The following is a 13,483-nucleotide window of genomic DNA, read 5'->3' on the forward strand; positions in this document are numbered from 1 at the left end:
TCAGCCCACTCCTGCGGAGATAACCAAGTTTTTTATCTGAGAGTGCCACTGAATGTCTGCTAACGCAAGCATTCGCTTCTTTTTCGATTGATAAAGCTTCGGAGCCGTCCCTCTCCTGGGGCGTTGCAAAACTGCGAAACACGTACACTGGTCTTATCGTAGTAAGGGGGACAACAGCTTCTTCGCAATGGCCCGCGACGTGCCCACCTCCCGTTATCGTCTGTTCCGCAGCCCGCAACCTCATATTTGAGCACCGACCACTTTGGTCGACATTACATCTGCCACGAGACAACGGGGTACTGTGAGCCCCTGCGTTGCGCTCAGCAGGACGCGTGGAATGATTCACGTTGCATGCGCTGTCTTCACTTTGCCCGCTTATTACGGCTCACAGGCATACACGCCTGTTACATGCGTACTACAACGCACTCTCCCGCAACGTTTTTCAGACGGTGCGAGAACCGTCCCGTACCCAAAAGTGAAATCTGCAGATGGAATTAGCTTTTTTTTTTCTTTCAATCTGCTTATCTGGTTTAGATTTGCGGCGGGTTTTCAGCAAAGCACCTCTCAATCACCTAGTGACCCACGACTTCGTAACAGATGGGACAAGGGTAGGAGGCTCAGGAGCTGCCCACTTTACCCTTTGTGTTGTCCGGCCGCACATTTGGCGAATAAGCAAAGAACGTAGGGTACGACGAGCGCCGTGCAGGGTACAGGGTACGACGGGTATGTACAGGGTACGACGAGCGCTGTGCGTGCACGGAATAATGCAATTTTAGACTAATATTACATTAACCAGAAACCTGCTTAATTTATTTCTGAAACATATTTATAAAGCCTGTCGATTTGGCTCTGCTTTGCCGTTTGGTTGCAAAAATCCGCCCATTATAAAGTAGCTAAAAAAAAGACAGGGCTCGTCCGGGATTTGAACCCGGGACCTCTCGCACCCTAAGCGAGAATCATACCCCTAGACCAACGAGCCGCGATGCCGACGTGCCTTCAAGGAAAGTTTGATAACGGCTCTTCAGAGGTGAGGACATCGGCTATGCTACGCAGCCATTGGGCACAATGCCAGAAACACACCGCACAGTGGGGGAGACATTCCACGTCATGCGGAAAAAGCGTAACTAAACAAGAATCTTTAAATTATATGTTTAGCTTCATCGCAATCACGGCGCTACTTCGTCTGGCTCGTTGGTCTAGGGGTATGATTCTCGCTTCGGGTGCGAGAGGTCCCGGGTTCAAATCCCGGACGAGCCCTCCTTTTATTTTTTTTCCCGCGTAGAGGGAACTAAACCTCAAGGCTGTAGGTTTTCTTTCCCCGTTGCCTACTAGTTCATCGCAGTCTGGACGCCTTCCTCTCTTGAATTTTCGAGGGTCCCGACTTCCTGTAGGTTTCCATTTATTCATGCTTGGCCGTAGTCGATTATTTTTGAGCACATTGCTATAAGTAGCGGGCATAATTAATTGGTAATTTACAGTTTAGGCCCACATCACATTATTTGTAGGAGCACCGCAATATCTGAAAGTGTAGTGTTAGTCGCGCTGCTGTAGGCTTCATGTCGTACACAACAATACGCAAGAAGCACGTGGTAAAATATACAGTCGGTAGCAAAGCCCAAGAAAAGTGAAAGCGGTAAATAAAAAATGACGTTGGAGGTGCCCGAAAATAATGAAATAGAAGTCGAGAAAAAATAACAAGGCATCAAGCAGTACGCTTTACGTCTTACGCTATAAGGAAAAAAAAAAGAAATATATTTGAACGATACGTCGTTACTTGAATGAATAGGTTTTTGTATTTTTAAAGCGCACAACGTAGGGAGCACTGCATTTTTCTTCTTGGTGCCTTGTTATTTTTCCCTGCTTTCTTATTATTTGTATCCGTGTTCGAACAGGGATATGTTTTTTTTTATTTCACCGTGGATTCGATATCATCTGCATATTTTTGCCTCGTGCTTGTATTTGGATATTTGAGTGGACGCGCCGAAGCGTAGATTTACGGTGACGTGTTTTGTTCTGGTTATTTCTGTTCCTGTTTCAAATACTTTGGAAACTCCACAGGGAGAGTACGAGGCAAGTTCCTGCAGCCACTCTTGAGATAGAAGACGCTGGCTGCCCTCATCTGCTTCGTAAAGCGAGCGGTGCGAGGAAAGCCCCCGTGAGTACTCCGAAGTGGAGATGGATGACGTTTACGTCAGTTCAACGCCGCGTCATGAAATGAACCCTGTATTAGTATTCCACAGACAGTGTGAAGCAAGAGCCAGCTCCGCGTGTAATCCAAATGGCTCTGCTGCGACTTGTTATAAAAAAGAAATTGGACGCGTATCTGCTTGCTTCGTTGCAAATGTCAGCAGATGACGCCAGTCTTCTGCTGCCTCTGTTACATAACACGCTCTCCTATCAACCCTTCCACCCTCACCCTCTTTCCCTTTCCACTCGCTCCTCCCGTAAAGAATGCAATGGAGGTGCGTTTAATTGAGTTTCATTTTTCCGCGTTCGCAATGCTGGCACGTGATCTGTGGGGAACTTTTGTAGCTGTTGTTCTTAGAGGAGCTCGAGCTCGAACTCTTTTGTTTTCGTATTTTCTAGCTAGGCTCTCTTCAACACCATTCTCAACGCGCTTTTTTTTTTTCGTTTGGCATTGTACAAACCAATGCAACGGGAATCCCAAAGAACGCTGGTACCCTCGGCTATGTATTTGCATTTTGCCTGAAATATTCCTGAGGCTTTTATTGCCCTGAATAATTTATACATGTATGGGTTATGGCAGCAGTTCTAGTAGTTCATAACATGGTCTTGCTTACATATATACCTGGTGTTCGAGCGATCTTTGAACACTTTCTTTTTTTTTCGCCGGGCGGCCGAATCGAGTGACAGACAGACCAAAAACTTTGCGTTTAGGTATCTCAAGAAAGTCTATTGTTTATAAAGGTACAGCGTTCGAATGGGCAAGTGAAAGAGCTAAGTGTTCTCTATAAACACTGCATCAGCGATACGAAGATTAATTCACAGGAGAACGATCGGTTGTGAAGCCATCGCGAACACTAGCTGGGAAGTCATTTTTGCAATTGTAGCCTCTCTCACTGTGGGGTTCCGGGAGAGGAAGACGCTCGCAGCAGAGAGAGAGAGAGAGAGAGAGAGAGAGAGAGAGAGAGAGAGAGAGAGAGAGAGAGAGAGAGAGAGAGAGAGAGAGAGAGAGAGAGAGAGAGAGAGAGAGAGAGAGAGAGAGAGAGAGAGAGAGAGAGAGAGACAGACAGACAGACAGACAGACAGACAGAGAGAGGGAACTTTTATAGAGCATTTCTATGCGTGGGGGTAGCTTCTTAGACCAGAAGTCCAAACGCCGTCTTCGCGCGCTCCGCCCTCTCCGTCAGCATGACCTAGTCGGCGAGTTATGCGCTGGACAACGCAGTTTCCCACCGCTCGCGACAGGTGCTCGCGAAGCCGGCTACCCTCTGGTAAGGGTAGCACAACGTGCAGGTGGCTGACTGACTGTCAGTCAGTTCTCTTTTCTCACAGTATTACGATCAACCCACTCTGCGGAATTTTCGGTAGCTGACATGTCACTGCTTTTGCGTCGACGCACAGGCTGTGCTTGCACGTTAGCCCGCACTCAGTGCATTTCCCTGTCTGTTGACCTCGTTGCGCTGAATCTGCTATTCTATAAACCGCGGAGCTTCTGTGTGTTCATTAAACAGGGAAAAGCATCGTGTCATTTTACAGGCTCTTCTAATGCTTCAGCTTTCCTCGGATGATTGTCTCCTGTTTCCACCAAGAAGCAGGGCTTTTTAGTGGGCTTTTCCGTTGGCTTTCCGTTGGAGTTTGTGCGCAACCAAGCCTAGCATTGAGATCTTAGCGATGCCATGCCACTTTCATTGCTTGTTTTCTCCCCCTATATTTCTCCCTTTTCCAGTCTTTCTTCTATTCCTATAATTACCGCCATCTTCTGCAGGAAAATTTCATGTCGGCGTATTTGGGAGAGAGTAGTGGCTCTTGCTTCATTTCTTTAACCATTATTCTACCTCCCTAGCAAGGCAGTTAGAATTGAGTGGCTTGGATTTTAATTCTAACGGCTGTACTTGTAGCGATTCTCAGAGGTAAAATGTTAATCTGAGGCGATAAATTTATCGTTCCGTAAAAACGCAAGAGTTTCCGGAGTATGGATGACATGTGAGACCAGAAACTAACGACAGCTTCACAGCCCCCGTCCGCTGTTAACGACAAAACAGTATGAAAACTTGGTTAATTGGAGATAACTGATCCCAACATATTCGGTTTCTTTGGGAGGAACATTATTCTTTCACAGTTTCAAAATTTTAAAAATTACAATTTTATAATTATGAGCGGAACGCGTCCGTTTAACATTTCCCTTTTGGTTTACTTATTGCTCTAATGAGGGTTTTTTTTCTGTTTCTTTGTGCTTAATATGTCGTAATGCAAGCGTTTCTAAACTTCCGAACATTCGCTGTTTTCTTAAAATTTACAAAAATGTTTATGACTTAACTTAGCATGTTCGTTCCCAAGTCCTGGTTGAGTATTAAAGTTTTGCACTGGTATGTAGCATATCTGATTTAAAGTTAACATATGACCACTAGAAATTGCCGCTTCTGCGCTTCATTGTATGCGCTACGTACACGCAGTGAAAAATCGCTCGAAAGCCCTTCTATGATTCCATTTTGGTAACCCCTTTAAGAACCGCTTTACTGCATTCCTTTCATCCTTCGACGCTCGACGCCCGTGCCGTCGTTTACAAAAAGCATCTGCCCTTGAAGTTGCTTCAGAGTCGTAATGTCGCGCTCCATAACCTCGGGCCACAAGATCCAGTTTCCAGAGTCGGACTAAACTCAAGAGGTTCTGGAATTACTCAGAAGCACGGCAATCACGCACAGACACAAACAAAAGTTAAGTATGACAAATTCCATTCGGTCCCCCTTCAGGCGTGAACAGAGGCAGAATAAAAAGCAACCACAACAACCGCCTTTAGCGCCTTATTTTCGCGCAGAATTCGGTGGTTGGATGCTACTCATGTTAAGCGGGGTACTGCTGAACAAACAAGCCGCCACCGGGGCCGTTTGTGCTTCCGGACGCTGCAGGATTTCCTCGGCGCTATTGTCTTTGTGGCCGGTGATTCCGATCGATGGGCTGGCTGCGGCGTGTTTGCCACGGCCACGAAACGGTTATGTCCCGCCTTATCTGCCGCTGCTATTGAAAAGGACGCCCGCGGAAGCGCGCGACCGGGAAGACAAACAGAGAGGCTCGTTTCTAACGGCGACTTCCGGGCGGCGCTTTCTTGGCTGCATTATTAAGCGCTCATCGAGGGTCCTTCGGGGAAAGCACCCAAGGGCTGACCGAACGACCGGGGTGCCGACACCACGCTGATACCGAACGAGCCGCTGGGAGAAAGAAGTGAAATTTTGTTTACGCATCTGCGACGCTTTGTGCCCGCAAGGAAAACCGGTTTCAAGGACGGATAATTCAGTTCCATGTAATATTAATAAACAGCTCATTATTCAGGGAAGCGCTTATGAGTAGTTTTAAATTACCGCCTTTTCTCACGAGTTAAAGATGGCAATTAGAAGTCAGTGAATGGCAATTGCCGCGAAAGTCTTTGCAAGCGGCAAGAGTGCGCAAGGAATCTCGTCTCTTGGTGCACTGGCTTGTGCAGCCGTATTGATGGATAGGCTGCAATTCTTCTTTCGTTAGTAGTGCAGTCGCAGTGACCTTTGCCAACTGTCAGGGCCGGCATTGCTGCAGTGTTGATGTATGGTGTAGTTGGCGTTCACAAAAGACTTTGTGTGGTGGTGGTGCTGCGGCAAGGCGTCTACTGAGCAAAAAGAAAAACAAACCGTGTGGTACATGTTTTATTCACTCGGAAAATAATTTACGCCCTCACAAAGCCAACGGAAGGAGTTTGGTTAAGGTTCACTGAGCGGTTAATCATAATATAAACAAGTCCGATCGATCGATCGATCGATCAATCAATCAATCAATCAATCAATCAATCAATCAATCAATCAATCAATCAATCAATCAATCAATCAATCAATCAATCAATCAATCAATCAATCAATCAATCAATCAATCAATCAATCAATCAATCAATCAATCAATCAATCAATCAATCCATCGATAGATAGATCTATCAATCCACCGATCGAAATTAACATTAAGCTTCAGCAAACACTGAAATTTCCGACCCCCTGTGTGGGCGTCCCACGAACTCTCCCACATTACAGCGCGACCTACAGAGCGGCCGTGTCAAAGACTGATATGGACTGGTCACGCCAACGACTGATTTCCAAATACTGATGAAACGGCCATTCGTATAATTAACTTGATGAAGTAATATTAAATATCTAATTCATAAAAGGCTCCAGTGCACTGGTGAATTCAACGACTCATAATTTTGGTTACGCTAAAATTGAAAGCACGCCTGTTGGGTCGTACTTAATTTTTCTTTTTTTGTGGCTATGGCTTCATATACCTAAAACATAGCAATCACTCGGGATCGTCATAAAACGCTCCTGAACTCATCTCGGGTTTGTTAAATTTCTGGGGAGTACACAAAAGGAAGCGAAAGACGACATCCGTGTGACCAGAACTTTTACCATAAGCGTTGTTAACCTGATACTTCGTTATCGCAACTCGAACAAGCACGTAGAAAAACGCTTGGTATGTCGGCGCTTACAAACTACTTCTCAGAAGTTCTACTTGACCTACCGAATCCCGAACTTACCGGATTTTCTCTTTTAAAGACGATAGTCTTTCTTGGGCTACTTAAACCCAGACATTTTGGTCTGTCTGTTGACTTTCTGTCTGTCCGTCTGTCTGTCTGTGACTCAATTAAGCCACCCGGCCAAAGCAAAACAATGCCTGCGCAATAGTCTTATATAATCACAGCTACATCTACCCGTCTATGTCCGGTGTAATGTTCATACTTGTCAACATTGTTGAAAAAGAACAAGACATTACGCAAATATGAGACAACAAATCAACACAGAAGTGATATTTGCAGTGTTTCTTCATAAAAAAATCAAACATGCTTGATTTTGCGAAAGTAAATACTTCATCAACTGCAGAAAAAGAATTCACTCCGCTGTCACCTGCTGTCACCCGCGCCACTATAGCTTCTGGTGCCATTTTAAGAAATCAACCGGCAACAGTTACGCAAGGTTCCACTAGATATGTTCCACGTTCTGCTTGCAACGCACGTGGAGTCGGGAAACGCGGTTCTATAAACGTTGAAGTAGAGCGCCTAGATTAACGCGCCCCTTCGCCGTACGGCAGCGTTCGCATCGAGACGCCCGGTTTGGAGCAGTGGAACGCGGGAAATTTCAAATGATTTAAGCAAACCTTTGGCATCTTTACCTTGGGAGGAGCGCGGCGCAAGAGGAACAACATGAGCGGTGAGCGGGAAAGCGAAGAGAGGCATTTACTTCGCAAAAGCCGATAAAGACTGTCGTCTTTTGACGGCATTTGCAACGAAAGGAGCAGATACGCGGCCAATTTTTTGTACTGTTCATAATTTTTTATTCGAATAAAAAATGGCCAGGCATATTTATGGTACACGATATGCTTCAAAGGCAAATAAAGAATAAAAATGTCCGGACCCGTCTGGGATTTGAACACGGGACCTCTCGCACCTAAAGCGAAAATCATACCACCAGACCAACGGGCCGACGTTGGCGTGAGGAAACTCGCTCTTTACGAATTAAGCACTTCACCAAATTCGCAATCAGGCGTAACTCGTTTCGAGTTGCAGGCGAGCGTCTTCCGTTTACGCAACAGCAGTCTGAATGAGTTTCAGTGGGAAAAAACGACTGCTTATATGTGGGCTGGCGAACGCAATACTTCATGTCGCAAAGGAACAGGTTGAAGACATCGGCTGGAGCTCGTTCGGGAAACACAGACCCATTTTTTATTGGGGTGGTAATGTGTCCCGGGGAACGTTGAAAGACACGGGAGGTAACTGTGTGATAAATTAATTTGAAACCTTGCCAACCTCGCCAGTCTGTGTTTGTGTAGACCATGTTTACAGAGACATTGATTTAAGGAGAGACGTAGGCGTTTGCGGGGATTCACGTCATGCAGGAACTAAGGTTTTGCAGAAGAGTTGCGCTTGCGCTTGAGTTGGAAAGAATGTGATGTCAATTTTGTTGGCAAACGGCTGCAGTAATTCAAGTCAGTGTCGCAAAAAATAACGTTAGCACACCTAAGCACTCCTTATGATGTAGAGAACGCGATAGCATTAGCACTGACATGTGGATCGGATATCCCGGCACTGTGAGCGCCAACATGCTTCACGGTTGATGTTGTAGACAGTTTAGAGCCCATTGCCGTAAACACCGCAGTGATATTTCATTTTATTTTATTTCATTTATTCCACCTTAAAGGCCCGAAGGCATTACATACGGGAGGGCGCGTTACAAGGTATAAAAAACAACGCAACAAAACTCGAAGGGTACCAAGGGTAAACATTCAGACAAGAATAGTAACACAAAGGGTACAAAATGCAAAGCATACAGTAAACATTACCAAGTGCAAAGTAAACGTATACGTTTACTTGTAATGTTTACCCTTGTACATTTATAAATGTACAAGGGTAAACCTTCAGAGGTGACTATGAAACATTTTAAACAGTACTTCGAAATTATTGTAAAAAACTGGCAGGAGGACAGCAAATTCAGTTAGATTGTGACATGTAAATTTTGAGTTTATTGCGGAAGTTGGGCGGTTAATGCATGTTACTAAATTATCGGGTAGTTTATTCCAGAGTGTAATCCCATTGGGAAAGAAGGAGGTGATCATTGCAGATGTGTGTCCATTTATAGGTGCGATAGGATGGCTGTGGTTTATGCGGGATGAAGTTCTGTGTGGTGGTTGAAGCAGGGCCTGCCGTGATTTAGGATGATAATAGAAAGCATGCAGAAGACACAACCGAGAAATGATACGACGAGATTCAAGTGACGGTAGGTTCAATGATTCTTTCAGTGCAGAGTATATTGTTTGAGTATTGGGAATAAATAAAACGGGCAGCGCGGTTTTGAACCCGTTCTAAATCGTTAGTAAGATAAGTTTGTGAGGGGTGCCAGATTGAGCAAACATATTCTAATTTAGATCGCACATAAGTTCCATAAGCTAACTTCTTAATGTCTGGCGAGGCTAATTTAAAGTTGCGGCGCAGGTATCCGAGGGTGCGTGAGGCCTCCCAATATAATTTGTGGTTTTAAACTAACGCAAACTCGAATCCCGCTCCAATGCGTCGTTTTCCTAGCTTTAAATGGAATCTAAAAAAATGTTGCTGTGATTACAGCGGTGCTTTGTGTCATCCCCTTACCCCATACTGCTCCAACACATCCCAAACGGGGACCAGCACATCCAAAAGCGTCGAAATCGCTCCACTAAGTTTCTATTTTGGTTCAATCACTCTATAGCTGCGGGGCGCGCTTCGGAGAAAATGTCAGTTCCACCGCTTGTTTAAGGCTCACGATGACCCGTCTTCTCTCGCAAGTTTCAAGGAATGGCGGTGCTTAGCGATAAATCTGCTCCTTTCGTTGCAAATGTCGAGAAAAGACCATAGTCTTTGTCGCCATTTGCCAAGTAAGTGCCTCCCTTCGCTTTCCCCCTCATCCCTCATGTGGTTCCCCTTGCGTCGCGCTCCTCCCAAGGTAAACACGCTAAAGGTTTGCTCAAGTCAATTTAAATTTACCGCGTTCCACTGCTCCAGGCCGGGTGCCTCGATACCAGTGCTGCCGTACGGCGGACACGCGCGTGGATCGAGGAGCCCTACTTCAACGCTTATAGAACCGCTTTGCCCTAGTCCACATGCGTTCCAAGCAGAACGTGGAACCTGTCTAGTGGATCCTTTCGTAACTGTTCGCGCTTGATTTCTTAAAATGCCACCAGAAGCTATAGTGGCGCGGGCGACAGCAGGCAGCAATGTAATCTTTTTTTTTTTTCTGCAGTGGATGTAGTACTTCATTTCGCAAAAATCAGGCATCTATGATTTTGTTTATAAGGGATTACTGTTAATATCCGTTTTGTATTAATTTTCTGGCTTACATTTGTGTAATGTCGTGTTCTTGTTCAACAATGTATGTTTACAAGTATGAACATTATCAGAACATATAAACCGGACTTCGACGTTTAGATTTGGCTGTGAGTATATAAGACTATTGCGCAGACCCGGTTTCACTTTGGCCGGGTGGCTGAATCGATCCACAGACAGACGGACCAAAGTTTCTGGCTTGAAGTAGCCCAAGAAAGCCCATCGTCTTTAAAAGCTTCTTGCCCGGGACAAAAAGACGTTTACTGACTAAACTGAGTCATCTATTACCCACTGCCCTCGTCACGCACGCGAAAGCGTAATCCTTCAGAACAGTGACATTTTCGCGCCTGACCCGGGAGGGGTTTGTGAACGTCTCTCACGTCATTTTTTTTTTTTAGATTTCGGAAATGATTCATTCAGACAAATATTTCTCGTGTGAGTGGTCTAAAGGCCGATGGACTCTGCCTAAGGCCCATTCACCCGTACATGAGCATTGCTAACAGCGGTAGCAGCAAACAAACAAAGTACAGAATGCACGAAAACAAAATGAATACCAAAAAACTTCACAGAAAGAACAATTCGGCCAAACAAATACACAGAAGTGTAAAACAACTACCAATCCGCGTGTACGACAATCAGCAGAGTTCATTCCATAGGCCGAGTAAGAAGGTACTGCTTAACACCGCGTTTGAAGGCATGTGTTAAAGGGGACTCGTGTACCATTTTCGGGATGTCAGGATGTTTGTTGAGGAAACAGGGTATTAAATTAGCAAATGTTTGGGTCCCATAATTTGTCCTAATCACTGGGGTTTTGTATAGTTCGTGTCTAAATGTTGGGCGGTTGATACTGTCTATAAAAGGTGGATTCATCGAGTTTGATTTCGTTACAAATGCGTATTGAGAGCTTAAATTCAAAAAGCTGCGTAATTTTTAGAAATTTAGGTTCACAGAACGCAGTTGAGGTATTTTCCAAGTAATGAAGATGTTCAATACATTGAACAGCTCGTTTTTGTGGCGCTGTTATTCGTTTAATCTTCGATGTAGTTGTGGTGCCCCATACTATCAAGCAGCAGTGCAAATGAGATTGCACCAGTGCGTAATACAATTGTCGTAACTAAGTTTTAGAAACTAGCAGTCCAATTTTACATAACATTCCTATAGATCTTGACACGTTTGAATGTACCTTATGTATATGTGGTGTCCATGTCAGGCTTTCTTCGAATGCAACTCCAAGGAATTTGTATGAATAGACAACATTCTACAACACAATTTTGAAAACGTAGTTGGATTTCATTGTCATCCGGTTTATTTCTAGGCTTGAACACTACGTATTTAGTTTTTGCAACGTTTAGCTGCAATTGATTCACCTGTCACCAAATTGTCAAGTCACCTAACCAGGACCAGGTGTAACAGCCGTATTAATACTGCCCAACTGCCTACCAGAGAAAAAATTACGCCCATCTTCCCGCGAGGGAACCCTGATGTGATGCGACGCATCGGGGGGTTCAATTGGTCGTAACGTTGCCTTGAGCGTTTGCGCTGACGCTGGTATTGTATTGTGTCAGCCCACTCGCTGAAGGGACCGTCGCTTCCATCACGTCTTCATCGGAAGAATCAAGTCAAGCACGGAGTCGTCAAGCAAAGTCACGCGGAGTCGAACGAGAGCGAGCGCTGACTGAACCGCCGCAGCGCGCTATCCGCTTTATATTCACAGCGCCTGAAGGAGAGGAGACAGCGGAGGAGAGTCGCGCATGCGCGCACTTGCGCACCGGAGCAGACGCGAGCGGAGCGAAGCTCGCGCGCAGCTGTTGTTGTTATGCTAACGCGACGGAGTGAGAGTGTTGTCGGAGAGAAGAACGGGGGAGAGTTGCACATGCGCAGGTGGTGTGCGTCGCGCATGAGCGCACTTGCGCGCGCCGGAGCAGTTGTTAATGCAGCGTTATGCAGCGAAGCGCGTCCAAACAAGCGCGCCAGCTGTGGTATGCTAATGAGCCGGAGTGAGAGTGTTGCACACAGCTGTGGGAGAGAAGAACGGAGGAGGGATGCGGCCGGACGCCGCGACAACGACGCAGGAGGGATATGCCTCAGAGCAAGAGAGGCGTCGCATCTAAAATACACTGGTATCGTCGGCATACAAGATGATATCTGGTGTTCGTGGCATGTGTACAATGTCGTTAATATATATAATAAACAATAATGGCTCTAGAATTTATGTTCTTAAAGAAGATCGGTAACCATTAATAAGAATCTATTGTAAGCAACCGGTTAAATAACTTCTAAGCAGCTTCAAAGCTACGCCCCTAATTGAGTAATAAGGCAGTTTTAGAAACGGCACATCATGTTTAATCGAATCAAACGCCTTTATGAAATCTAGACATAGACCCAGAGTGAACTATTGTGTTTCGAAAAAACTAATTAATTTGTCTTTTAGGTTCAGTAGAGCCATCTCAGTGGATTTACCTTCTCGGAAACCATATTGTTCTTATACTACATCTTGAGATATGTTCAAAATGTATTTAAACGTGTTTTAAAAAGATACTCAAGTACTTTTAAAAATAAAGAAAGAACTTAAATGGGGCGGTAGTTGCTGATGTTGTTCCAAGGACCCCCTTTATGAATGACGACTACTCTTGCCTTTTTCATGATCTCTGTAAATATGCCAGTTTCAAACGCAGCCTTGCATATATATGCCAGGGGAAAATTCAGGAGATCAGCTACGGCACTAATGGCTGTGCCTTTAATGTCATCGTACCCGGCTGCAGTATTCTTGTCTAACGATCTAAGAAAATTATATATTTCCAATTCAGTACAAGGGGTTAAAAAGACAGAGTGAGAAGTTTTGGACTGGTTGTATTGCCTACAATCGAGGCATGACTTGTAGGACGAGGAACGAAAATAGGACGAAAATAACTGTTGAATTTTTCAGCTAAACACTCCCGACTATATTCTACGTTGTCTATTACAAGGGTGTCTTGGATAGAATTCTTTGGTGTACCAACTTAATTTTATTATTGTATTCTGTATTTTACTCGGATGGTTGGAAATAGAGTCAAACTTCTTTCGACCTACGATTTTTATTCGACCTACTCGACGTCTTCCGACAGCGGCAGCGAATTGGGTTTCCAATCTCACGGGCCAGTATTGCAAATCCCTAACCCAAGATGATGTGACCACTATGATGTGACCACTGATGTGACCACCATGCAAATCCCAAGAATGATGTGACCACTATCAGCAAACTACCCACGAAAAAGTCAGCGGCATGCGACAGCATTCGTTGCTTCGTCGTGAAGGGTTGTTGTGTCGTCTTTGCACCTTTGCTCTGTCATATCATACGTCTGTCACTTGTTCAGCAACATTCTGCAGCATACTGGAAACTAACCGCTATCTTCGCTTTGCAGAAGTCTGGAAGGGCCATAATCCCCGGAAAGTGGGGGC

General features: G+C 45.0%; 1 protein-coding gene and 2 non-coding genes across 3 annotated transcripts in view; 1 reads left to right on the plus strand and 2 right to left on the minus strand.

The window, feature by feature from the left end:
* The window catches only part of LOC144170125 (neuronal acetylcholine receptor subunit alpha-10-like), a 176,706-nt gene that overhangs the window by 118,614 nt on the left and 44,609 nt on the right, over positions 1 to 13,483 (minus strand). The window lies entirely within an intron of this gene.
* On the minus strand, positions 908 to 979 carry Trnap-agg (transfer RNA proline (anticodon AGG)). The gene has a single exon. It is a non-coding gene; the product is annotated as a tRNA-Pro (tRNA).
* Positions 1,186 to 1,257, plus strand: Trnap-cgg (transfer RNA proline (anticodon CGG)). Its single transcript has one exon. It is a non-coding gene; the product is annotated as a tRNA-Pro (tRNA).

This window comes from Haemaphysalis longicornis, unplaced genomic scaffold, assembly GCF_048455015.1.
Source record: "Haemaphysalis longicornis isolate Haplotype H1 unplaced genomic scaffold, Haemaphysalis longicornis Haplotype H1 scaffold_2, whole genome shotgun sequence".
NCBI lineage: Eukaryota > Metazoa > Arthropoda > Arachnida > Ixodida > Ixodidae > Haemaphysalis > Haemaphysalis longicornis.